At 48.1% G+C, this 26544-nt stretch overlaps 1 long non-coding RNA gene across 2 annotated transcripts; it reads left to right on the top strand.

The window, feature by feature from the left end:
* Positions 1-248: 248 nt before the first annotated feature.
* LOC112673664 (uncharacterized) lies at positions 249-13450 on the top strand. Of its 2 annotated transcripts, none has more exons than XR_003144967.3 (3): positions 249-908; positions 1435-1552; positions 3325-4440. It is a non-coding gene; the product is annotated as an uncharacterized LOC112673664 (long non-coding RNA). The 2 variants fall into 2 exon arrangements; XR_004819233.2 differs by lacking the exon at positions 3325-4440 and adding an exon at positions 12509-13450 and having other exon boundaries at positions 252-908.
* The last annotated feature ends 13094 nt before the right edge of the window (positions 13451-26544 follow it).

The raw sequence follows: 26544 nt of genomic DNA, 5'->3' as shown, positions 1-26544 counted from the left end.
TGACGTAGCCTCCACTGGGTGGGTCCCGATGTCCACATGAACGTCATCAGTCCAAACTGCCAGGCTTCACGGCCCGTCAGGCCGCCGCCTGGGTCGGTGCTCCGCTCACACCTCAAAGCCACGGTCGTCTCTGCTTCTACTTCACGTCCACCTCCCCCTTGACCAAGAACAAGCCACGGTTTCCGGCACCTGGAGAGATCCTGACACTCCCACCTCCTGCCTGACAGAGCCCCCCCCCCCCCCCCCCGCGCCCTCCCCCGGGGCAGGCCTTTCTCAGGGACCCTGCTGCCCGCTTGGTGGCTCTCCTGCCTCCATAGCCTCGATAATCCTCCTCTGCCTTGTCCTCTGAACTCTGTGTTCAGTATTTATGCCACAGAGGTGACGTGTTAAACTTTGCAGAGCCAAAGGGCTCCTTCTTACCACTGCTAAGTAGTCCTGTGGCTTTTGGGCCTTATCGCTCCTCCCCTGAGGCAGCAAGAGCCGCTGACTTCAGGCCAGATAAGGAAACACCACAGACGGGTCAGGAGGAGGCCAAGGGGCACTAGGAAGTAAATACGCTGTTACAAAAAAAAAAATTGCGAATTTGTCAAAATATTTTCCTGTCCCAATCTCACTGAATTCTCAAAGGCCCGTGTCTGAGGCGGCCGCCCTCACTCTCTACGGCACCGACGGAGACACTGAGTTGTACTCCTGGGATCTGCTGTGCCAGGATACGTTTTGGGTGTGTGGGGGATGGAGGAAGTTACTGCCGATTTGAATTGGTGGAAAGTTCGGAGAAGGGCCATTTCCAAGACATTCGCCCTTAGTACCCTGAAGTGCGGACACAGATGAACTGATACGAAATCTCATCCACTGGAGACGAGCCTCAGCCTTGCCTTTAACACATACCTGAGGCGCACTTGAAAATTGTAAGAAGCCTATTATTCGGAAGGGGGGGGAGGGACAAAAGGTTGGCGAAGAATCCCTTCAATTAAGTTAAACTCCTTCTTGCAAATCTCGTCTAATGATTTGCTTATTAGGAAAATCCTTTTATTTACCAACAGTGTGAATGTAAAGTTTGCTCAGTCATTCAATAAATATCGACCGAGGCCTTTCGAGGCCGAGTGCAGACAGTAATTAGGTTTTAAACTCTCCAATTTGCAGCATTGAGATGCTCTAAGCTGCCTCCTCCCCTCAGATTTGAAATCTTTCTAAAATTCAGTGAATCCTGGGAGCAGAAGGAAGGGGGTTCTGGGAGCCCCACAGGGATTGGGGGTGCTGGGAAGAGGTGCTTAGAAATGTGGGAGGAGACGAGGCTTGCAAGGTCTGAGGGAGGAACAGACCCTGCAGGGGAGCAAAAGGGATAGAACACCCCCCAGTCCTTCTGGGGACAAGGCCTCCATTTTCCATAGATGCTCCCTTACTGACCTGTGTTGACTAAATCTCCACGCCCAGGATGACGGGGCTTCTCTTACACCCCGGTGAAGCCCATCACACCGTGGTCTCATAGTGCCAGACAGCACCGCCGAAGAACCTGGAGAAGCAAAAGACGCAACAACAGGCGCAAACCAAGGTAAGTGTCCGGTTGGAGTATTGTTGGGACAGGGGCCAAGGTGGGTGGCAGGGGCTCTCATTTCGAAAAGGAAAAGGAACCACAGTAAAGTTATTTTTGGAGCTCGCCAACCTTTGCTCAGGCTTCCAAATGGCACTTACTAGAAAGCCTCTGGAAAACGCCTCCTCTACGCATCCGGGGTCAGGGGTTCGACGAGGGCTCATCATCTTCTGGTGGAAGAATTAGCGGCCTCAGAGGCCTTGCAGGCATGGGGTCAGCGGTTCTGAAGGCACTCCCTATTGTTAGAAAAGACGGCAGCGTCCTGTGGGTGGTGGGAAGACTGGGGCCCTCTTGAGAGAGCTGGGTGCGGCCTGCTGGTGTCCTTAACGAGGGGCACGTCTCAGTGGTGTTGGTATCGCCACCTAACTGCCTTCTCCGACACCAGCAACAGTAAGGGCCGTTTCCAATAGTTGAGCAGGTTCCAAGTCAAGCCTGAAGGTGACCATCAAGGAAGGAGTCAGGTGACTTGGGTTCAAATCCGGACCTTACCGCTTTCCAGGTACAGTAGATTTGGGGTGGCTGCAAATTCTTTGCACTCCTCCTCCCATTAAGAGATGGAGTCCAGGGGTGCCTGGGGGGCTCAGGGGTTGAGTGTCTGCCCTTGGCTCAGGGACCCGGGACCCCAGAATCGAGGCCCACATTGGGCTCCCTGTGGAGAGCCTGCTTCTCCCTCGGCCTATGTCTCTGCCTCTCTCTCTGTGTGTGTCTCTCATAAATAAATAAATAAATAAATAAATAAATAAATAAATAAATAAAGTAAAAAAAAAAAAAAGAGATGGCTTCCATTCCCCATCTTCCTTCTCTAGGCTGGGCCTGTGGTTCACCTTGACCTGGAGCCTGGGGTAGGAGTAGTGCTAGGCTAGTGCCACAGGGGACTTGCAGCTTCTGCCCTGGCCTCTCGGAATGCTCACTCTCAGGACATTCCCTGTCAGGCTGCATGGGACACTTTGTAGAGATTGAGAGACCTTGAGTGACTGCTCCAGCTTTATCTGTTCAGCCAAAGCTGTGCTGGGACATGTGGCTCAGTGGAGCCTCCACGTAGCTAGAGCCCCAGCCAACGTCTAACTGCAAATGCATGGGACTCCCCCCCCCCCCCCCATGAGATCTGCCTGCAGACGCCTCCAGGGAACCATAAGAACCAAGGCTTCAGGCTCCCATGTATGGGGGTGTGTACAGAGTAGGACCTCAGCTGAGGTACCTCACCACTCAGAGGGGTAGTTTCCTTCTATAAAAATGGGCAAAAGAGCGGGGGCTACTTCAGAGGTCTGAATGTGAAAATGGTGCAAGTGCCAAGCACAGTGGCCAGCACACAGTAGGTCTTCAATGCATGCCAGGCTCCTTCCCGCCCTTTCTCCAGGAGGTCCTACTTACGGCCCGGGTGTGAGTCAGTATAGGCTGCCGCTCTGGACCTCCTGGGCAAACACCCGACTGCCCTCAAAGGGAATGCCTGGGATTGAATCCGAAAATGGGGTTGGAGAGAACTTGATTGTTATCTTTCTGGGGCAATCTGCATCCCTCCACCCACCCACCCCATCCCCTGCCTTTAGGAAAAATATTACCATGTTGTATGAGGAAAATTGTAAGTTTTAAACACAATTTTTCTTCTCAGTTTAAGAGATTGAGAGATTAGGTTTTCGCCTCTCTCTTTTTTTTTTTTTTTTTAGCAAGAAATATGCTTGCTCACATTGAAAAGTACCGGCATGAAATAAAACAACTCCCCTTCTGTTCCCCAGCCAGCAGGTTTTCTTCAACACCCCAGCCCCGGAGAGCCACAGATTGCACAGCGGGCAGACTTTGTTGAACAGATGAACAACTGTGGCTTAATCTGTTTGGGGAAAGGAAAAAAAAAGTCCTGAAGCAATTGATAAAGAGGCTGAGAGGCTGAGGTCAGTGTGAAGGAAGAGTAAATGAGGCCAGATTGGGGAACGTTGAAACCTAAGCCTCTTCCCCCACCCTCCGCGCCTCTTCCCCCCACCCCCGTCCTGAATGGGGTGTGTGGGTAACACTCAGGACTAATCTGCTGGGAAAGGAGCTGAGAGCCTCCCGGACCGCCTAGGTCGGAGTCCTGTTTCCATTATTATCCAAAATTATTTATTTCATGGATTCATCTAGTTTATTACCCAAAACATTTTTTTTTTTGAAAACTGTTATCAGAGTGTAGCATAGGATAGTACAGGAATCCTAAGGACAGGCAAACGAGGGTTCATAAGCCGAACACATGGGGTAACCCGCACGCAGGTGGGGAACACACCCCCAGCCCCCCACTGGCCTAGTCGCTATCCCAACTTAGAACCTCAGGATGTCTCGGAGCTCATACACGTTCACGTGTGTCCTTCTAGAGACGATCTGCACATATGCAAGAATACGGATGTTATTATTTTATACAAATGTAGTAAAAAATGTATTTTGTAAGGTACATAGTGTATTATCCAGAATAGTCCGCCTCTGGCTTTTTTTCACATTTTTCTTGGTGATCGTTCTATATCACTATGTGGAAAGTGGCTACTTTCTTTAGTGGTTGCATAGTATTCCTTTGTCTAAATGTACCACAATTATTTAATTTTATTAAAAGGCAAAGAGGGGGGATCCCTGGGTGGCTCAGTGGTTTGGTGCCTGCCTTTGGCCCAGGGCGTGATCCTGGGGTCCTGGGATCGAGTCCTGCATCAGGCTCCCTGCGGGGAGCCTGCTTCTCCCTCTGTCCGTGTCTCTGCCTCTTTCTGTGTGTCTCCATGAATAAGTAAATAACATCTTTAAAAATAAATAAATAAATAAAAGGCAAAGAGGTTGTGTTCAATCTTTTTGGAGCTTTGGAGCTGGCTTTTCTTTTTTTTTAAGTATTCTTGAGGTATCTTTGTTGTCCTTCATATTTAAGGTGGCAGCTAGGCCTGAAAAATACTACCAGTTCCTACTCGATTCTGAAATGTGTTGGGTGTGGTACCACCTGGGGTGGTCGCCTATTTTATTGCCTCGTCCTGTTAGGACTCGGTTGTTCCGTGTTTGAGTATGTATCCAGGAAGTAGAAATAATGTCCCTGACCCCCCACTTCCCTTTCTGGCAAATCAGCATCCGGTGAATGAGTCCAACTGCTTTCCCCCACGCCCCTCTCTCAGGCCCTGGCTCCCCCAGCATTGTCCTGGCCCCGGGAGCTGGAGGTTTTGGAAGACAGGCCTCCAGCTCTTCCAGGCAGGACCAGTTGGAGGAACTGTGTTCACGCTGATTAAGCCGGGCCCTCCTTTCCTGCCTGCCTCCTCCTTCCAATGGTCTTTTTTTTTTTTCTAAGATTTTATTTTATTTATTCATGAGAGACACACGCAGAGAGAGAGAGGCAGAGACACAGGCAGAGGGAGAAGCAGACCCCATGCAGGGAGCCCGACGTGGGACTCGATCCCGGGTCTCCAGGACCACGACATGAGCTGAAGTCAGACTCTCAACCGCTGAGCCACCCAGGTGCCCCCCAAGGGTCTTTTCATCCCTCATCTCCCTCCCTGTCATTTACAGGAGCTCTCAGAGTCATTTACACTTGGTGTGACTTCACGTGGGTGCCTACCTCTTTCTCCAGCTGGCATTTGCTCTCGAAATTTCTTCCCTACCATATTTACAGCACACTAGTCTTTGCCCCCTTAGGGCCTTTTGACACCCTGACAGCAGGAGCAGTGATACACTTGGGGGGTTGGGGCAGTCTGCTCCCCTCCCTCCGCCGCCACCAGAATCAGGCCTGTGCTTTCCCGGCCCTCAGGGGACAGGCAGGAAGGGGTAGGCCTCGCTGGGCCAGGACCTCCGGGGAGGCAGGACGGTCCCAATATCTGTCACCTACAGCAGACGGGCAAATGCCACGGGCTCTGTGCAGAGGGGCGCAAGGCTGAGCTACGGAAGCATGTCCTCCAAAGGCGGGGTCGCAGGCAAGAGTCGGGGTTGGGGGCGCCCTCGTTCAGTGTAGGAGGAAGTCCTCGGGGTGCGACGCCAGGAGGCAAGCATCACTGGCTCACCTCTGCAACCGGCAACCAGGCCTCCCCGAGCCTCCGTGAGGGCGGTGACCGTGACCGCCTTGCAGAGCGTAATCGAGATGAGCTGAGCTGATGTGCAGCCACGTAAGCACGCCTGCGACCCTGACTGCTGTTCCAGGTGGCCCTGGTGCGGTGGCCCGGTGCTGGTCACCTTAGCCCAGGCCCTGCTCCCTTTGTCCTCCCGGGCCTGGCCTCTCTCCTGGCTCCCCTCGCTGTCCGAGCCTGTCCTGGTCTCTGCTCCCTCTTTCCCGCCCCCACCCCCTGCATGCCTGCTGCCTCCACCAGGAAGCCCTCACTCCTCCCACTCCCTCGGCCCGGCCCTCCACCCACGAGGGGGCAAAAAGCCCACCGCGAACCGAGGAACATACACCAGCTTCTTCCTCCAGAGCTTTTGTGTTTCGTTTGCCCCTTAGTCTCTGCACTGTCCAGGCTCCTTCCAAACTCCCAGCTCCAGGGTCTCCCTGACCCCCCACCTCCTCAGGTGCCCCAGGACGGTCTGGAGGGAGGGAGCAGGAGGTGCCATCCTGAGCCCTGGGGACTGCGGAGACCAGCCATGGCTAACACCCTCTCCACGGGCCTCACGTCTGTGCGTCTGTGCGGATGGTAAGAACCACGGAACGGAGCGATGTCCTGTGAGGGCCTGCTCCAGAGCCGGGCTGTTCCAGGCATTTCACGTTTTACTCTTCCATGTGATCCCCACAGCAGCCCTCTGGCCAGGGTGTCAGCAGCCCTCTGGCCGGGGTGTCGGAAGCAGCCTCTAGATTTTCAAGCTGCAGCTCGGAGTGGGTCCCTATCAAGGTTTCATCACTGCTCAAGTAGCAGAACCGGGACTTGAACCCGGGCCTGCCTGACCCCAGGGTCCAGGAGGACTTCTGGTAGTAGTAACGCTTCACACTCTGTTTTGTAGTTGGCTCAACTAGGCCAAGAACCGGTGTCCTCGACTCTTGAACTTGGCACGCACCCCGGACTAGCTGAGGACCGCAAGCTTTGTCTTGTCCACACGCAGATCTGATGTTGAAAGAGCCAGATTGTACATATTTGGAAGTAGCTTTGCCAAGACTCACGTGGGCGCGAGTGTTTTCCCAAACTTCTGAAATACCTTCCTCCATGAATGAATCTCCCGGGAGATAGTGGGTGTTAGAGAGGTGGTGTCGAGGGGCCCCCCGCCGCCCATGGGGACCTCCTCGGGACGGACGCGCATCACAAGAGGTATGGACGGGAAAACAAGTGGCTAGCGAAAGGTGCTCCTAAAAGGTGCTCCATGCGAGCTCCTAAAGGGCTTGAGAGTTTTCCTCAAAGCGAGCAGTGCTCCCCTTCAGGGTCAGCTGAGGGCAACAGCGCTCACAGCCTTCCCGTGGCCCAAACCTCAGGTTTATGGATCGCGTCCGTGGAGGCGCGGTCTGACCTTCCACCCGAAGTCTTTCCAACCCCTTTTTTCCTTGAGGTTTGGACTCTTCTTCCTCTGGATTTTTGCCTGCAGCTCTCACCTGAACGATAGCCTAATGATATCCCTAGTGTCCTAGCATTAAATAGAGGGGCTGCTCTGGATCGAAGTGTGTTCCCACAAAACTCACATCCACCCTAGAACCCCAGAATGCCTCATTACTTGGAAACTGGGTCTGTGATCGGCTACAATGAGGTCATCCCGAAGGAATTCCACCCCGAGAGGAAATCCCCTGCCTGGTGTCCTGCTAAGAGAAAGGAAAGGGGGGACCACACGGAGCCCCCGGGTGAGCCCGGAGGCCGGAGCCTAGAGTAACACGTCCCCCAGCCTGGGAACACCACGGGTGGCCGGCACCCACCAGGAACTGGGAGAGGCGGGGGAGGATGCTCCCTAGAGCCTTCGGGGGAAGCATGACCCGCCCACACCTTGAGTTTGGACTTCCAGCCTCCAGGACTGTGAGAGAATACGGATCTGTCATTTGAAGTCACCTGCGATGATTAGCTCTGGGAGCCCTAGGACACTGGTCCAGGGACTGTCACATGACTCTCTAAAGAAGATACTTTTTTGCTCATGAACATTCCATGGGCTTTGTCTTGTTTTTAAACAAAGCTCGCCGGGCCTCAGTTTTCTCACCTACAGGTGGCTTATTAGTCAACTCCGACTGCATTAAAAGTACCCCAGCCTCGGTGACACAAGGCACTGGGCCTGTACCACCAGGCTCACGGGCCCGTGGGGAGGCTGGTTGCTCTGCTCCACACATCTCTCGCTCTTTGAGAAGAAGTACAGGCCTCCCGGGCCTTCTTAAGGCCAGTGCAGAAGCCCCAGTGGGGAAACCCCGTGTGAGAGCACCTTGAAAGCCTCTGCATGTGGCACATCTGCTAGCATCCCTTGGCCCGAGCCAGTCAGAAGGCTCTGGAGGAGAATCCGTCTTCTTTCCTGTCTTGTTTTCTAGAGGCTGCCTGCATTATTTGGCTTGTGGCCTCCTTCCATCTTCAAAGCCAGCAGTGGCCGCCCAGACATCACTCTGACTCTCCTGCTTCCCTCTTAACTCCTAAGCACCCTGGTGATTTCGTTAGGCCAGCCGGACAGTCCAGGACGATGTCCCGGCCTCAAGGTCAGCGGACTGGCAACCTTAATCCTCCTGTGCCACATAACGTAAGATATTCACAGGTTCTGGGGACTAGGACGTGGGCATCTTTGGGGGCCATTATTCTGCTGATCGCATGGTCAAAACTAGTGTCACGGACTCGAGGGGAGGGGACGTAGACTCGACCATTTGCTGGGAGGAATAGCACAGCTTCTGTGGCTCTCTTTAACCACCGCAGCATGCATTGACTCACGCAATCCTCAGAGCAGCCCCACAAGGTGGGTACTAGAATTATCCACATTGGAAAGGAGAAAACTGAGAGCAGAGGTGTTAATTACGGGGCTAAGCTGAGCCAGCTGGTAAGCAGGAGAGCCGGCCTTCCATCTAGGCCGTTGGGCCGTGGAACCAGAGCACTGTCGTGCCTGGCATTCCCGGGGCTCAGCAGATGTGTATTTTCTCCTCTGTTGATCCCATTCTCTCAACCTTTCAGGAGCAGGAAGCTGGCCTGTAGCTCATGATACACACTCATCTCTCACGCATACACTCACACACACGAGGGCTATGGTAAAGTCCTCTTAATAATCGGGGTGGTGGAGTGATACCTATTTAAGTCAATAGAAATTTCATGTTGATCTTCCAACCCTCTTCTTTTTTTAAGATTTTTTTATTTATTCATATATGAGAGACAGAGAGAGAAGCAGAGATACAGGAAGAGGGAGACGCAGGCTCCCTGCAGGGAACCCGATGTGGGACTTGATCCCAGCACCCCGGGATCGCGCCCTGAGCCAAAGGCAGACGCTCAACCACTGAGCCACCCAGGCGTCCCTTCCAACCCTCTTCTGACTGGTTATTAGTTTTCTTGCGATTTCTCTCTACCATGGAACTGCCACCCAACTTCCATACTCTTGACTTTTTGACTCCAGCTCACTCCTGTCTGCTAGTCCCTATTTTCAGATGTTGTCTTAGTAATATGTGGGTCCCTTCCCCTCTCTGGTGTGGTGCCCTGGCCCCGACACTTCCCACCCCCACCCCAAGCCCAGGGTCCTCTCCCAGAGCAAACCTTTCTCTGTTGAAGCTGGAACGTCGCACAGTGCAGGTCCCAAAACCAAAGGCAATGGGGCGATGCCCAGAGGGAGTGGGAGCCGCAACATCTAAAAATCAGCATCTTGTTGGGTTGCCTGGCTGGTTTAGTCCGTAGAGCAATTGACTCTTGAGCTCGGGGTCCAGAGGTCAAGCCCCATATTGGGCACAGAGTTTACTTAATTTAAAAAAAGAAAAGGGGTGGGGGGCAGCCCCGGTGGCTTAGCAGTTTAGTGCTGCCTTCAGCCCAGGGTGTGATCCTGGAGATCCGGGATCGAGTCCCACGTCGGACTCCCGGCATGGAGCCCACTTCTCCCTCTGCCTGTCTCTCTCTCTCTTTGTGTGTCGAAAGAAAGAAAGAAAGAAAGAAAGAAAGAAAGAAAGAAAGAAAGAAAGAAAGAAAGACCACCCAACATCTTGTCTGAATACATTCAAATTTACGTAGGTTTTGAGATCAATGTATATGAAGTACTAGGGATCACGGGTGGGAAGCATTAGCCTAAATAATCATGCGATTTGCACCAAATTCTCTACGTCCTACCCTAGAACCCGTAAGAGCCTGGTGTCAAGACAGTCTGCAGACAGAAGTGGATGCATGCCTTTTAAATAGAGTAATGCTTTTGGATTCGTTCACTTGTCAGACAAATATTTATTAAGTACTTGCTATGAATCAGTCACTGTGCTAGGCATAGAGCACAAAGATGAATAATTTGGATGATTCCTGCCCCAAGGAGTTCACAGTTAATTACAACTATTATCCACATTTTATATTATCTACGTTTTATACGTGGGCATGGAAAGTCTAAAGATATTAACCACTATATGTGTCTGTCAGTTAGACGAGGTATTTTTCCCAGGAATTATCATTCAGAAAAGAGGGAAGTACTTGGAAGAGAGGCAAGATGGTGGAAGAGATGGTGGTCCTCGTTTCATGTGATCCCCCAAATTTAGCAAGACGAAAGTACTTCATCTTTGGGCCTACAAATTCTATACTAAATACTAAACACACTATAAAGGAATAATACAAAGTGTCCCCTTTACTACCCTTAGTCAGTACTTCTGACGTTTCTGGTCACCAGATGTGTGGATTTTCCACACTTCAAGCCATTGTGACACTATCTGGGTGTCCTACAATTTACCTCAATTCTGACACTCTCCCCCTGGAGATAGATCCCACAGGTTAGGGGCTCGGCCCCGTGAGACCGTCCCCCTCCCCCCTCATCTCAGTTCAGACACCAAGCACAAGTCCAGCTTGTCACCTGGGCTTCTGACCACCTGGCTGTAAATCCAGAGGCTCCCACAAACCCCTCCTCTGGTTGATTTGTTAGAGTGGCTCACCACACCCAGGAAAGCACTTTGCTTACTACACGACCAGTTCATCATAAAAGGATGTAACTCAAAAAAAACAAAAAAACCTTAAAAAAAAAAAAAAAAAAAAAGGATGTAACTCACAACAGGGAGATGGAAGACAGGCATAGGGCAAGTTACGTGGGAGGGGGTGCAGAGCTTCCACGGCCTCTCAAGGCCCCTCCACATGTTGACCAACCAGGACGATCTCTGAACCATGTCCTTTTTGGGTTTTTATGGAGGCCTTGTTATATAGGCCCGACTGATTAAATCATTGGCTATTGGCAATCGATTCACCCTCCAGCTCCTCTCCGCTGCCCCTAGTCAGACAGGTCAGGGGAGAGGGGTGGGACTGATTGGTTCCTCCAGCAACCAGCCCCCATCCTAAGGTCATCTTGGGACTTTCCGAAAATCACCTCATTGATATAAACTCAGGTATGGTTGAAGGGGCTTGCTATAGGAATAACAAAAGACACCCATTTCTCCTTTATGGCTCTAATCACTTAGGAAATTTTGAGGTTTTAGGAGCTCTGTACCGGAAACGGGGACAAAGACCAAATATACATATTTCGTAATAGAAATCCCAATATCATAGGATCCCTGCAACGGCTCCCATGTTACATCAATGCTTTCTAAATTGCTTTTTATTTAACAACCGTGTTACAGTTTTGAGGAAGACATTAGCCTAAAATACCCCTCGCCCACGCTAGCTTTGGAAGCTTCTGGAGATCATCGACTTGATACAAAAGGGGGACGAGGAAACGGAACACAGATTTGTTAGTTATTCCAGGGGATGCGACTTCACATTGGCAATGCTGGAAGTTGTCATAAGCAAGCCTTTTAGGATCACTGTAAAAAGCAGAACAGTGAGTAGTTATGTTGGAGAGACCAGAGAACACAGGAGCCGACCAATGCTATGCAGATGGGCACTTTGTAGTCTGGGATAAAATTTCCAGCGACAGCTTCCCCTACAGGGTCCCTGAGAATCCCCAGCAATCCCGGCGGAAGTGAGGACGCCTAATAAGTGGCCCTCATGACCAGGAGGACACAGGTGACCAAGAGGCGCGTGAACAGTTGGAATAGATCTGGTTCACGAAACAGGAGAGTGGGAACAAGGTGGTCCTTACAGATGAAATATTTTGCATAAATTAATTCATTGCATGAATGATCTTAAATATGTGTGTGTAACTAAACTCATACATCGAGCAAGCGTATCCCAGTTAAGTCTATGCAACAAAATGTTTTCTGTGCTCACGTTGGCCAATGATGTGGGAGGATTTCCCCTTTGGAAAGTTTAGGGCTGCCTTGTATTTGGTGCCAGCTTCGGTCTGGGCACACGTGGAATCTTTGCCCAAAGCCACCAACTAGGAGGGCAGAGCCAGATCTAATGGGTTTGCCTTAATTCTTCAGTCACGCCAAGCTTCATAAAATCTAAGACACTGGTCCCTGGCCCTGTTGTCCATCTATGTCATTCCATTTAACCTCAGAGCATTTATAAGCACCAACCCCCACCATGAAGGATTTGTTCTTCAAACCCTCGAATCACTTTTAGTGCAGAATTAAGAGAGAAGAGCCTGACTTTTAACTGAAGATTAAGGAAAAAGGAATAATTTGTCTACGAACAGCTCTAGATTCTAGGGTTCTGGGGGCCCCGGCTCCCTAGTATGCAACCTGAGTTCTAATCTTCCCTGTTCTCTCACTTACTTCCTGAGAAGGTTTGACAAATGCCTGTAGGCTCAGCCCCAGCAGGACAGCCTGCAAGGAACAAATCAATGAGCAAGTTCCCTTTGTCATCTTTAAAATAATAAACCAACAAACCCCATTCGTCTCTCTGGGTAACAGGATTTTACTGCTTTTTTTTTTTTTTTTGATACTTTGCAGTATCATGTTCATTTTCTACATGAGCATGTTCTTTAATAAGAACCCAAAATCTGAAATGTTCTTTATTTTTTCAGAGAGACGGAGAGCGAGAGAGCGAGTGCACGTGCAAGAAGAAGGGGAGGGGGGCAGAAGGAGAGAGAGAATCTTGAGCAGGCTCCCCCGCTCAGCGCAGAGCCCGGCCTGGGGCTTGGCCTCAACACCCTGAGATCAGGACCTGAGCCGAAATCAGAAGTCAGAAGCTCAATCAACTGACCCACTCACGTGCCCCTGAAACGTTCATTTTTGGAAACATGCAACTATTCAGCTACAGAATTCCAATTTCACTTCCCAGAATTGCCCGGAGCCCACCTCACATTTAAGTTCTTTCTTTCCAATTAATCTGGCCTAAGAGAACCAAACACTTGCCCATGGGAAATACATTCAGAGCTCCCCTCTGTTGGGATCTGCCTGCCACCCAACGCCACCTTCCCCCAGGACGCCAAGAGAGGTGTGAGTAAAGGTAAAGGGACAGAGATGCCCCAAAGAGCTTGAGCTTTATATTTTTTGTGTGTGTGTGTGTTCAACATTATTAGGTCTCCCTGAGACTTTCCTTTAAGGCCACATACTTACACATCTATCAAGTTCCTAGAAGTTCTGTGACATAGAGTAGAAGACCCTGTATGACTCAGAGCAAGCAGTGCAACCTCTCTGAGCTACAGTTTGCTCATGTGTAGAACGATGGTTGGATCCAAAGGGAAAAGGGGAAAAGAGCATGGCTTAGGGAGACAGCAGGACTGGATTCAAATCCCGATGGCTTATTGCTGGGCAAGAAGTTGAGCCTTGGCTTCCTTATTTGAAAGGAGACTTCTTGGGACCCCTGGGTGGCTCAGTGGTTGAGCATCTGCCTTTGGCTCAGGTTGTGATCCTGGGGTCCCAGGATCGAGTCCCGCATTGGGCTCCCTGCAGGAAGCCTGCCTCTCCCTCTGCCTGTGTCTCTGCCTCTCTCTGTGTCTCTCATGAATAAATAAATAAAATCTTAAAAAAAGAATGAAAGGAGACTTCTTGTCAAGATTAAATATACTGTATAATATATCCTGGTACATCTTATATGCTAAAAAAAAAATGGTAGTGCTGGTTGTTTTGATCATTACTACTACTACCATATATGCGAAAGGGCCTATTTCTCTTAAAACCATAAAGCACAAGGCTGTCAGCTCAGCTGCACAAGCTGTGCACTGCACAACTCCAGGGTGCCGTCCACATAGAACACAATGTCTAGGGCACCCTGAGAAAGCACTCTACAGATTTTAAATATTGATTTTATCGAGAATAACAGAGGTAACACAGGACTTCTCTTGTCATGTTAGGTGCAAATAAGGCTCTCTAAATGATAAAATAGGTTACAAAGGCGCTGGAACTTCTGGGCAGGACTTGTTAAATAGAACAACAAAACACGGAAAATCTACCGGTCACCCGCCTTTAAGTGATTTGTTCCAAGTGTTAGTAATGAAGACGCTGGGGAGAGAGTTGCCCTGGCCTCCTAGGCATGTCCCTTCTGCTTAAGGTACCTGAAGGGACCCGGTGGGCTTGGTGTGGGCCTCCGACAGTTAGGAAGGCGGGATAAGTTCCAAAGAGAGGCGCCGGCTGCCTTGCTCCTCGCTGGGCCGGGGACACTGCAAAGCAATCAGCCTCCGTCGCTCCAGCAGGATGGGATCAGATCGGACATATGGAAAAAGAACTGGCTTGAATGATTTTCCAGTTTCTTTAAAAGGCTTTTAGGCTCCATTTGCCAGGGAGGCCGAGCACGGGGGTGGGGTGGGGGGTGGGGGACAGCACATGCGGTGTGGATGCCCCAGGAGCAGAGGCTGGACCGAGGGGGAGTTTGGGTAGTGGGAGGGGTACAGCCCCTGCGAGGAACAGAGTGCATGCCCAGCGCCCCCAACCCAGGGTCCCTCTGCCCCTCTGCTCTGCTCGTGTTCTCTCTCTCTCTCATGCTCTCTCCCTCCCAAACAAATACATAAGATCCTAAAAAAATAAATAAAGTAAGTGCGAAAGCAAGGGCTTGAGGCTGGGCTAGCTGGAGACTCTTGAACAAGATGTGAGCTGAGGCTGGAAAAGCAGTGGGATGTGCCTTCTGAGATCCTCCAGAGGTGGGGGGATCAACACAGCAGGTGTTTCCAGCCTCGAGTCCACGGGCCTCACTTGATTCACCAGCCTACCGTCCTTGGTATTTGACAGGGTTGCCTCTGGCCTCCACCTCTCTAGATTCTTCCCTTCTACTCCTCGGCCAGGATAACCTCCACCTCCCCGGATGGACTGTGCTTAGGCCTCTCCAGCGAAAATGAATGCCCCTGAAGGCAGGGACTGTGTCTGGCCTTGTCCTCGCCCTCAGCGCCAAGGCCACGAGAAGCGTATTATTGAAGAGGATGAGAGGGCCTCGGTCCCAGAACAGAGGGATGGGAGGATGGTGGTGGGGGAGCAGGAGGGGGAGGGTGGACAGGAAATGGAGGTGCCGCACAGAGCTCATCCTCCCCCTTCATCTCTGGGACAGCCAAGGACTACGCCATTAGATTTTAGGAACAAGGAGAAATCATACACTGCCACCGTCATCTCTCCAAAAGCACCCTTCCCCGACTTAAAAAATTCAATTAGAAATTTAACAGCCCTATGGTAAAAGCTTTATTCCTCTGACCTTTTATTCATTGGAAATATCCAGTTTACTACCCATCTACCCTCCATGAGGTTGACTGTTGTTCTAATGATGATGCAACGCACTGGAAGTTTCCAAAGTCCTGAAGTCCTGTTCCGCCAAGACAGTCTGAGTTCCGCGACACGACAACTGGGTGTGCGGTACACACCGCGCGTGAAGTCTTCCAATGGTCGCTCTTTGTCACTTGGTTAGCCTGAACATCCCACTGCCCGAGCATGTCACATAACAAACATTTCTCGTTCTTGGGGGTCAGGCTCACCTCTGAGAGATGGAGCATGGACAGGGAAAATTCGCTCCTTCCATCGCTCAGGTAAGCCTTCATGCCACGTAGATCTCTCCAGGGCGGATTTCAGACGAGTGATGTTCAAGGTGAAACAAAGCGATGAGCCGACATGGAAACATATATCGCTTTCTCCATATGTTTATAGACAGATCTCTCTCGAACTCAAGAAAACACCTTTCCCCTCCACCGAAATACCAACTTCCCTCCAATTTCCTGGCAGTTCACAATCAGAGCACGCCGGGGAGGCTGCAATATTTTCCTTCAAATGTGTAGAAACACCTTGTTCTCCGAGAGCTGTGCTCAAGCCTATTGAGTGCTGTCTCGTGTGATCATCGGGGCCGTCCCACTTGTGCGGTAAAATGCTGGTTTATTCTTCTGGACGTCACAGATTCACTAAATCCAAAGTCAATGTCCATACAGAAGTTGTGGGTTTGTTTGAATGACATTCTCAGGCACAGAAACATGAATGTCCATGGTGGATTGATATAGAGGAAATTGTTAGATGTTGAGGGGCAGGGTGAGGGCCGTGGGAGGAAAGTTAAAACAAACAAACAAACAAACAAACAAGGAAGGAAGGAAGTCATCTCAGAGAATTAGGAAATCTGGAGCTTTCCTTTCTAGGCCTCGGATCTTTGTGGGATTCCATGTGGCTTTCATTTCCAGTTCCTTGTCTCCTAACAAAGAGAATAAAGATGGTTTTTAAAGTAAATGCGAGCCCTTCCAGGAAAAAGAGAGCTCCTCCTCCCTTCCCCTCTTTAAGTCCTAGTAGCAGAATTTTCTTTTGCACTATTAAAAATGGCGTGGGCCACCTTTTCTCCAAAAACACACGAAGCTGCGGCATAACTCTTTCCCAAATAATTAATCTTTCCAGTGGAATCTTTCAAAGCCCCACGTTTCCTGTTATTTTATACAGCTGCAATTTGTAACTGGAGCTCCTGCCCAGTGTTCCACGGGCAAAACGCCAAATCCACTACATTTCACCTACCAAGGTGCCCTGCACAAATAATCCTTAACCGCAAGTTAAACAGTTAGGTCCTGTTCTAGCCGAAAAGAAAAGCCCAAGGAACAAAAGACGTTTAACATACTTCTGCGTGAAAATTCTAGTGGATGCTCACAATATTCTATTTTCCAGGGTCAACATTGGGAGGCATCATCAGGATGCCACAATAAAAGAAGAATTTTCAAAAACTGATCGATTCTTGCGTTAAGCTATTATTTGTGAATCACAAAAATGACATCCTCTTCGTTATCCGGAAGCCAGAAACTCTGAGTTGCTGTATCAGACCCACCTTGTTTGCTTCCTTAGCTGGAAGGCCAGAGCTAAGACTGGCTGGAGGGCAAGTAGGGAGGCAAAAGGTAGGGCTTTGGCTGGGACTCCCTTCCGTCTCCTGTCTGCGTCTCCCCTCTTCCCTCCACCCAGTAATCATTTCTCCATGCTGCCCATGAAGGAAGTTCTCTCAAGATCACTAAGCCGGGGGTTTCTTCTATTTCAAACCCTTTCCACTCTTCTTCCCACTTTTCCACCCCCACCACACATTTCTGCATTTCACCTGCCTCCTACTTTTCAAAAATTGAAGCCATTGACCAAGACCCTCAACTTCCTGCTACAGCCTCACCTTCTCTGGCGCCATCCCCCTTCCTTTCCTCCCATCCTGGCTGAGGCTTCCTACCCTGAGGTCAGGCCCTGTGTTCTGGATCCCAGCCCCTCCTGTTCTCTCCTCTCCCCTGTATACTCCACCCTTCCCTGACACTGAATCCTTCCTCTTTACACTGAATCATAAAATTCCTCTTAAGATAAAACAAGAACACCCTCAACCCACAGCCCCTTCCTGCTATTATTTTGTCCTTCTCTCCCAGTGAAACTTCTGGAATAGGTTTATACTACATCTTCCTTTTCATCATTTTCCCTCACTTCTCAGCCCCATCACTTTGGCCACCGGTTAATGGCCACCATGTTGGAAAGCAAAGGACTCAGTCCTCACCTTCCTGGCCACTTTGGGACCTTCCCTCCTGAGACCCTCTTCCCTGGGTTCTTCTTGTTTTCCTCCTACCTCTTCCCCGCTCTTTCTCCGTCTTCTTTTCCTTACCATCCTTCTCCACAGAGCCATTAAATGTCTCAGTTTTTTTTACATTTCACTTCCCACTATATTCCCTCACTACCTTAAACAGCTACAGCTCCAATAATCAGGCTCATACATTCAGTCACCTACTCAAAATCTCCAGCTCGGCTTCTCAAAGCCACAAGTCCAAACCCCAAGTCACAATCTTTCCTCCCAAACATGAGTCTCTACCTCAGATTCTTATCTCAACAAATGATGCCACCATCTACTGGTTGCTCAAGTCTCATAAACCTGACATCCTTGGTAACTTTGCCTAGTTCTCAAATCTGACCATTCCCTTAGGCCTGCTGTTTATACCTGCTAAAATCTCTCATATTCATTCGCTTCTCTCCATTTCCACATCCACCACCCCAACCTTGGGCACCATCTGCTCTTGCCTGGACCATTGCAGTAGCTTCCCAGCTGGTTTCTGTACATCCTTTCTCAACGCTCGTTACGCAGTTCTCCACAACGTTGCCAGACTGTGGCACTCTCTTGCATGGATTCTTTTAATGATACAGGACACAAACTCTGTATGCTTCTCGGATTCCCTTAACAGTATCCTTTTATTTCTCCGGGTTGGTGTTCCCCGTATGCCTCAACCTCCAGGTTTGGATGAAACGCCTTTCACCTTGGGCACGACCACTGAAGAGGCTGGGTGGTTTGCTCTGAAAGCACAGGGGAATTAGCTCTTGTAGAGTGAAACAGGAACAATGGACGATGGAAGATGGGAGAATACTAGGCAGATGAATCACTCCCTCCTTTCTCCCTGATAAGAATGGCTCTGAAAATGTGATTTTCCTTATAAGCTTTCTAGAGAAATTCTGTGTGCGGCACAAACGCACCACTTTAGTCTTTAACTCAGAATTGACTTCCTAGCGGTCCCAGATAAGACAAATGTTTAGGATAAAGACCAAAATACTTATCCAAGACTACATGGATTGATTCCTGTCTACTTCTATAGCCTCTCTCATCTCCTACCACTTTCCTGTCATTTTTCTATCTCCGGCTACAGTAGAGAGGTTTTCATTCATGCCAAATCCTCACGTGCCAGAAAGTTTATCTGGAAAACTCTTCCTTTCCACACACACCACCCTCCTCCCCCGCTTCACCTGGCTAACTCTTTTCCCAGCAGATCTGTTTTACTTCCTTCACTTCCTTCCAAAGGAAATCTCCATGGCCCTCCCTCCTCCCTCCTCCCCCACTTCTCCTGTTTCCTCCGTTGCTAGGGACTCTAGATGATCTGTGTGGGGTTTGACTAGTGTCTACCCCTTCCCCACACTGATTGTAAACTCCATGAGAGCAGAGACAGCACCTGCTTTGGCTCTCCTTTGCATCCCCAGAGCAGAGCCTAACACTCCAAAAAACACACTGAGTAAATGAACTCATCCGATCCAACACTCCTGCTGGAGAAGCTAAGATCAAAGAGATGAAGGGATTCATTCAAGCTAACCAGTCAGTGGTAGAGCTCAGTTGTTCTTCTACCTTCTTTTTCAATCGAGAATCATCCTTCTTAATTCTGAAAAAGACAGTAACAGACAGATCAATGAAACAGAACAGAGGATCCCGAAATAGATCTAAATATCTGCTTCACATACGAAAAGCACTCACCCTCATTCATAATAAAATAAATGCAAATTAAAAATGAGGGGACTTTTTTTTATCTTTCCAGTTGGCAAAATTCACAAAGTTTGGTAATTTCCCCTCTTATGAAGGCACTCAACAGTAAAGAGCCAAATATATAAGAGTAAATATATAAGTTTTTATGGAGTATTTAAATTGTCTTCTTCCATGGGAGACAGTTTGACAATAGTTATTTGATTATAATAAGTACAAAATCACAAGAGCACATGTTCTCTGCGATTCAACCTAGCACTTCAACTTTTAGGTGTTTATCCTACAGATATATTTGCCCAGATGGGAAATAGAAAACATGCAGTTATTCATTGCAGCATTATTTGTAATAGCAAAAGATTTAATGTGTATCACTTGTGGACAGGTGAAGTAAATTGTGGTATTTTTATACAATGGAACAATATGTAGCTTTAAAAAAGAATGAGATGGGATCCCTGGGTGGCTCAGTGGTTTAGCGCCTGCCTTCGGCTCAGGGTGTGATCCTGGAGACCCAGGGTCGAGTCCCATGTCAGGCTCCCTGCATGGAGCCTGCTTCTCCCTCTGCCTGTGTCTGTGCTTCTCTCTCTCTCTCTCTCTGTGTCTCTCATGAATAAATAAATAAAATCTTTAAAAAAATAATGAGGTAATTCAATTCTCTTGACTTCCATATTCCTACCTGGGACTATTGCATATTCCCTTTGTAGAAATATTCCATATTCCTGTATATTCCATATTTTTATATATGCTATTATGGAACCCTTCCTACGATATATAAGTAAAACCCGAAGTGTACAGTAGTTATATAATATGCTCCTATCTGGTTAAAATGAACAAAAACCACAAATAAAGCCAACTGGATTGTAAACTAAACTTGGTGAGGACAGTGCTTTCATACAGTTTGTCTTTCTTACATTGAACAGTGAAGACTTCATTAATATTTTTAATTAATTTCAATGAGAAGAAACGTCCTCAGTGATAAGGGAAAGGAAGCAAAGGGCAATGGACAAGTAATCATTTGTTTGCCAACTGGATGAAATCTCACCAAAAGAGAAAGTGAAATCTAACAGTCAAAGATGCTCATGAATTGGCAGACAGCTTTGTTCATATGCTAAAGAAACAGGTATAAGTTGATTAAATCCAAGGTTCCTTATTGATGCCTGCATGTTCTTTTGGAAGATGTATGACTATAAAGCTTGGACCTGGGAAGTACTAACTGTGAAATCTGGCTATTGCCAAAGTAAATATCTGCATGTTTTCCTGTCGAAATGCTCAGTGTGTGTGCTCACTATGCCTCAGTGGGGACGTTATGGCTACAGAGGCATTTATGATATTTTTTCCTTGAAGGCTTTTTTCTAAATAGTATTCAAGTGTGTCAATACAAAAAAATGTTTTCTAGTGTGACAAAGGCCCAGTGATACTAATAACATCAGGAAGCTGTTTTCTTATCCTGAAATCACTATGTTAAAAGCAGTGAGAGTCTTTTCCACTCATCAGAGAGCAGGCAATGGGCTTTTTACAGGACTAGCCTTGACCCTTTGGCTTCATTTCAGATAGACAGATAGACAGATACACAGACAGACAGACATGGAAGATGGATACCTAAACGGTACATAGATAGAGCGGTGGAGAAGTCTGGAATGATGACTACATTTCTCAGCTTCTCTTGTGGTTGAGCAATCATATGTAGATGATATTTTTGTATGGATCTTCCAAGGACCTAAAAGAAGCTGAATCTGCTGGGATTTCTCATCCTTTGGGTCTGATGGCCTGTTAGAAGGCTGCCATAATGCAGAGATGAATAAGCACGGTCCCTCTCCTCGGGGCATTTATAATGAATTACACATTAAAGGTATGAAACAGAATACAGAAGGAAAGGGAATTGATTCTGTGTGAAGGAAACCCACAAGGCTTCACACAGAGGATGTGATCTAAGCTGGGCTTTACAGAATGGATTACAGCAACAATATCTCAGATTTATTGAAGACTCACCACATGCCAGGCAGTGTATACATGCTTTACAGGCATTATCTCATTTATTCTATGTGACAACCCTGGGAGGAGGGTACTAGGATTATTCCATTTTACAGATGAAGGAACTGAGGGACAAAGAGGTTAAGTGACCTGCCCAAGATTAGAGAGCTAGTAAGTGGCTGAGCCAAGGTCCAAACCTCAGCCCATCTGATGTTCCAAGGCTCAACCCCAGGATTCAGCTGCGTGGTGACTGACGTGGATGGAAGGGCAGGGAGAAAAGTGCTCACTCTCATCATGAACCAGTAATGGTCAGTGTGGGCAATTCAATCCAAACCGGTAGTTACGTAGAGATAAGGCCAGTATTTTCTAAAGTATAGTAGCGTATTTGGCAGGACATTCATCTTTTAAGATGCTCTGCAGAGAAAGTAACAAATACAAATAAACGAAAAGACTTATACACACACTTATAGGATGTGTAAAGGTCCTAAGAAGGCCTATGGTAAAAAAAAAAAAAAGATTAATTTTATTTTATTAAAGCTTGGATTTCTCAAACTTATTTGACCACAGAACTTTTTTTGCATCATAAAAATTGTTGAATGTAAATAAAAGTGGAAAGATCATGTATATACTCATTATCCAGCTTGGGCAACCACTGCTTTTCTGTCATACATGTTCTGTCTCTGACCATTTTGCCCCCTTTCCTTTTTTGCTAAACTATTTTAAAGGAAATTCCAGACAGCGTGATATCCTACCCTTAATTACCTAAGTGCGCATCTCCAAAAAAGGGGGAGATTTTCTTATGTAAAGTGTGATTAGCACACCTAATAAGAGTAGAATGTTCTCTTAATATTTTGTATTCAGTTCATATTCAATATTCCTGATTATCTAAAAAACAAGGCCCCTTTTCTAGTGAAGACGATTGGAACTCTCCGATTATTATATTGACTCAGTTTTATAAGCAAGTGCCAGTACCAAAGAACACATGTTTGAAAAATATACAATCATTGATAGTTCTTTTCTAAAACACCGTTAAAGAATTGAAGGCCTCTTAATCATTCAACCTGAAAAACACTGGGCGGATTGTGTTCAGTCCTTTACCCTCAAGATGTCTCCTGGCTGGCAAAGATACTAATAACTGGATTGAGCCACCTTTTATTTTTCCACTTGACTTTCCAAATGGCAACAAAATAGAATCCTTTTAGCATCCCAGGAATACATATTCTGAGGAACGCATTTTGGGAAAGCTTGATTTAGATAGAACAACCAGTTGAAAGAAGGCTTCACTTGACTTAGCCCTTTTGGTATTGAAGAGCTATAGCTTTGGACTCTGATTATCTAGGTGGGGTTTTTTTTAATTAAAAAAATTTTTTTAAGATTTTATTTATTCATCAGAGACACACAGAGAGAGGCAGAGACACATGCAGAGGGAGAAGTAGGCTCCCTGCAGGGAGCCCGATGTGGAATTCCATCCCAGGACCTGAGCCAACCAGGCAAGGCAGACACTCAACCACTGAGCAACCCAGGTGTCCCCAGGTTCTTTGTTTTTTTAAAGGCATCACATTGTAAAAGGGAGGACTTAATAATCAATCCTGGTTTTGACTCCAACTACACTTGTGATACTAAAACATGCACACACATGTCAACATACACATACGCATACAAAATAATACAAACGTTAAAACAGAGAAGCACGGCGGCAAAGTTAAAAATCAGATCAAAACCGTATGAAGCAAGTAACTAGGTTATTCGAGATCTGTTGGAAGGAGATGAATCTAAAAGAGACGCGTGCAACATGGATATGCAAAGTGACACAGTAATAAAACATAAAGCACAACAGCAATTTGGTTTCCCCATCTATGACAGTAGCTAAAATAAACACCTCATACCACTACACTGCCAACGGTATCTTCTAAATTAAAGAACAGAAGAAATGATTTCATTAATTGATGCTTCAATGGCTAGCTAAATATTTATACACCCCACAAGCACTGTACTCAAAATTTACAGTAGCAAAGCAGCCTGCAGCAACCAAAATATTGATTGAGTCATAAAAACTCAAGGTTATTAACCCAAATATCTTCTTGCTTTGTATAAAACTAATTGCTAGACCAGGGAATGCAATTTCTGAGACAATTACCAGGAATGGGGGCTTTAATGACTTTCTCTTACTCTTTGCATAAATAAACAGGAGCTGTCTAATCCAGGACACTGGATGCATTTCCTTGTGCAGCTCAGGGTTAATCAGATGTATTTCTCACCGTGTGTCCAGGTGATTCTTTACCGGACGTTAGACCCGGACACGTTCCAAGTTTAAAATGTGTGTTCTTGAAACAGTGTACATCCTCAGGCCCACGTCGTACCTGGTGGTACATTTTCAACCGTAAAGTTGTGGAAGGAAAACAAATACAAGTGTAAGTCATCAAACAATGAAATGTCTATCTATTATGAAAGCCCAGCCTAGTCATTTGCTGGTTTACGCTGCAGGCAGAAAATCTGGGCCGCTTCGAGGTTGGCTAGGGAAGGTGTCAGGGAAGACTTGGTAGTTACATGTGTTTCTTGCCAGTAGCCAGCCACCCTTCCTCCACATATCTTAAGACACAGTCAGTCCCTACAGAACACGAGGGACAAGAAGGAGTCAAGACCTAGAAGCAGAATTTCCTCCTAGAGTGGGAGGCCCAGCCAGCTGAAGGGGCAGTGAAGGTAGAGGCTGACATCTGGAAGGTGTGGTGTGGGGCAAACTTTGGTAGTGCCGGCAAGGGGTCTGCCTTAGCCAGCCCCACACAGAGCAGTGGAGGTGCCCCCAAAAGACAAACAAAGTATCGCAGCCAGAAAACCTGGCATTGGCGATATTCAGAAATCCGGGAAGATGGTTGTCTACCCAGGGGAGGTAGGTCGGTAGAAGCCAGGATGCAGGCATAGGCTGTAGGGATGACTTACGGGCATGTAGAGGCTCCGGTTATCAGAACAAGACAGAACCACAATGTTTTAGTCGGAGTATAAGCTGGGTAAGGCTGCGTAACAAAGACACCCAACACAGCATGCCTCAAATAAGACAGATTCTCATTCCTCTCTCATGAAGCTGCACAGCGGGGAGGACACCACAGCTCCATGAGGTTGTGCGGGGCCCCAGGAACCCTCCTCTGCTCACTGCGGCCACCTCTGTGCCTGAGATCGTCGCTCCAGCTGTCGTCTCCTCTCAGCCCCAGCATGCTGACCGGCACCGTGATGGCCTTCCAGGCTGTGGGGAGGGGAAGGAGAACGTGGTGGGTGAGAAACCTTATTGTGAAACCCAGGAAGCAGAAATTACACACATCATTTCTACTCACAGGCCAAATGGCATCACGTGGCCGCTCCCAGGTGTCGGGGGGACTGGGAGATGGAGTCCCAGCAAGGCGGCCACGTGCCCAGCTCAAATCCAGGGAGGAGGGCACTGGTAGTAGTTTCTTGTGGCTGCCGTAACACATTACCAAAAACTTGGTGATTTAGAACAACAGAAACTTATCCTCTCACAGTTCTGGAGGCCAGATGTCTACCATCAGTATCCCTGGACTGGAATCAAGGTGGGAGGGCGGGTCTCCCTGTGGAAGCCTTCCTTGCTTCCTGCGACCTCTCGTGACCTCTGATGCCGGCCGGCCTCCAGCATTCCGTGATGTGTTCCCCACACCATTCCATTCACCATTCCACTTCTGGAATCAGATTACCTTCTCTTCTGCCCAGGTAAAAATCCCCCTCTATCTCTCTTTTATTTTTTATTTATTTATTTATTTATTTATTTATTTTTATTTTATTTTATTTTATTTTTTTATAGCTCTCTTTTATAAAGATACATATAATTGCATTTTTTGGGTCCATGCAGGTCATTGAGATCCTTAATCACATTCGCAAAGATCTTTTTTTTTTTTTCCCCCAAGAAAGGTAACACTTAGAGGCTCCAAGGATTAGAACTTGCTCTTTGGGCTGAGGAGGGGGCTGTTACCCAGAGCGTTACAGGGGTACTCGATGCAAAGAGGAAGAAGGAGAAAATGGCCTCGGCATCACTCAGGCATCAGAATCAGGGAACTGGTCAATGCAGGGAACTTCATTCAGTGCTGAGCACCAAAGAATGTGTCTCTGGCTCTTCAGGTTTTCCTGGCTTGTCTAGCCTGGTGTGGAGCTTGAGCTGGGCTATGCCCTGGCTGGGGCCAGTCAGCCCTGGCCATGGGGAAAAGACAGCCACTACGCAAAGGCACAGGGGCCGGGCAGAGTGTGCCTTGAAAACAGAACCACCGTAGCGAGAAAGCTCAGGGACTGCTACCTAAGGGCACGCCTGAGGTCTTGCATCAGTAAATCGGCACTGAAGCCTTGGCGAAGCCCTGTTTGCAGATCACAGCCCCTTAAGACAGAAAGATACCTTTCACCCCCGCCTCCCCTACCCTCCTCACCCCCAAAATGCCCAAACGTCCACATGCTCGTTAGCGAAATGGTGAAACCCCCTTTCACCTACTTCCCCAATGTCACTCCCCAGAAGTAACCACTGTTAACAATTTGATCCTTCCTGGCTTTTCTTTTTCTTCTCCCCAATTTTTCTTTTTGTGTTTATAAACACACACACACACACACACACACACACACACACACAGAGGGAAATATAGTGGTTCCTTTTTACGTAAATTGGATTGTGCCAAAAATGTGTTTTATTTATTCACTTAATAATATATCACAGACATCACTGCTTGTCAGTAATAATAATAAATTCAGCGCTCACGCTGTGCTGGGCAAGATGCCAAGCATTTCCCACATTTTTTATGTTATGTCATTCTCACACCACCTTATTAGGTAGGTACTATTATTTTCTCCTCTGAGCGATGACAAGCATTCACAGGTTGCTCAAGGGACCGGCCCAAGGTCACACAGCGGGTGAAGGGCTGAGCTAGGGTTTGAAGCCAGATGGCCACTACCTGGACCTCAATCCTTGCTAGCACCCTTTGCTACCCCGTAGACATCCCTGGAAATGCTGTCAGGCAGCTCTTGCACCGGGAACTAATCAGCTGTTGCACCAGACAAGCTTAACTTTTGCATCACGACCTCTTAGACGTCCCTGGAAACTGAAGGGGTCTCCCTGGGTACTGGATTGCTGGCTGTCTTGTAGAGCACAAGGCTTCGGTGGCCCCAGTTTGTTCGGGGAGGGGGCCCTCTGTTCCATCCCAGCCGTTGCACCTGCCCTGGTCCCAGCCCCTTGACACCTGCCCTTGGTCCCTACTTTCTCTCTTCTCTCTAAAGTTCTCTGAAGCCCTAGTAGGTCTGGCTCAGCATCTGTCACCCCTGCTCAGATAAGCTGGCCAAGGGGCACCTTCTGCGGGGAAAATCTATGGTGGTGAATGAGTTTTTGAGGCTTCCTTGGGGCTCCAACTGGGAACCCCTCCTCTCTGCTGCTACAGGCAGTAGAAAGTCTGTGTAATCGTCAACCTTTCCTTC

The sequence above is a fragment of the Canis lupus genome, chromosome 10, assembly GCF_003254725.2.
Source record: "Canis lupus dingo isolate Sandy chromosome 10, ASM325472v2, whole genome shotgun sequence".
Lineage (NCBI taxonomy): Eukaryota > Metazoa > Chordata > Mammalia > Carnivora > Canidae > Canis > Canis lupus.
Note: the sequence above shows the minus strand (reverse complement) of the source record. Positions and strands in the feature narration are given on the sequence as shown.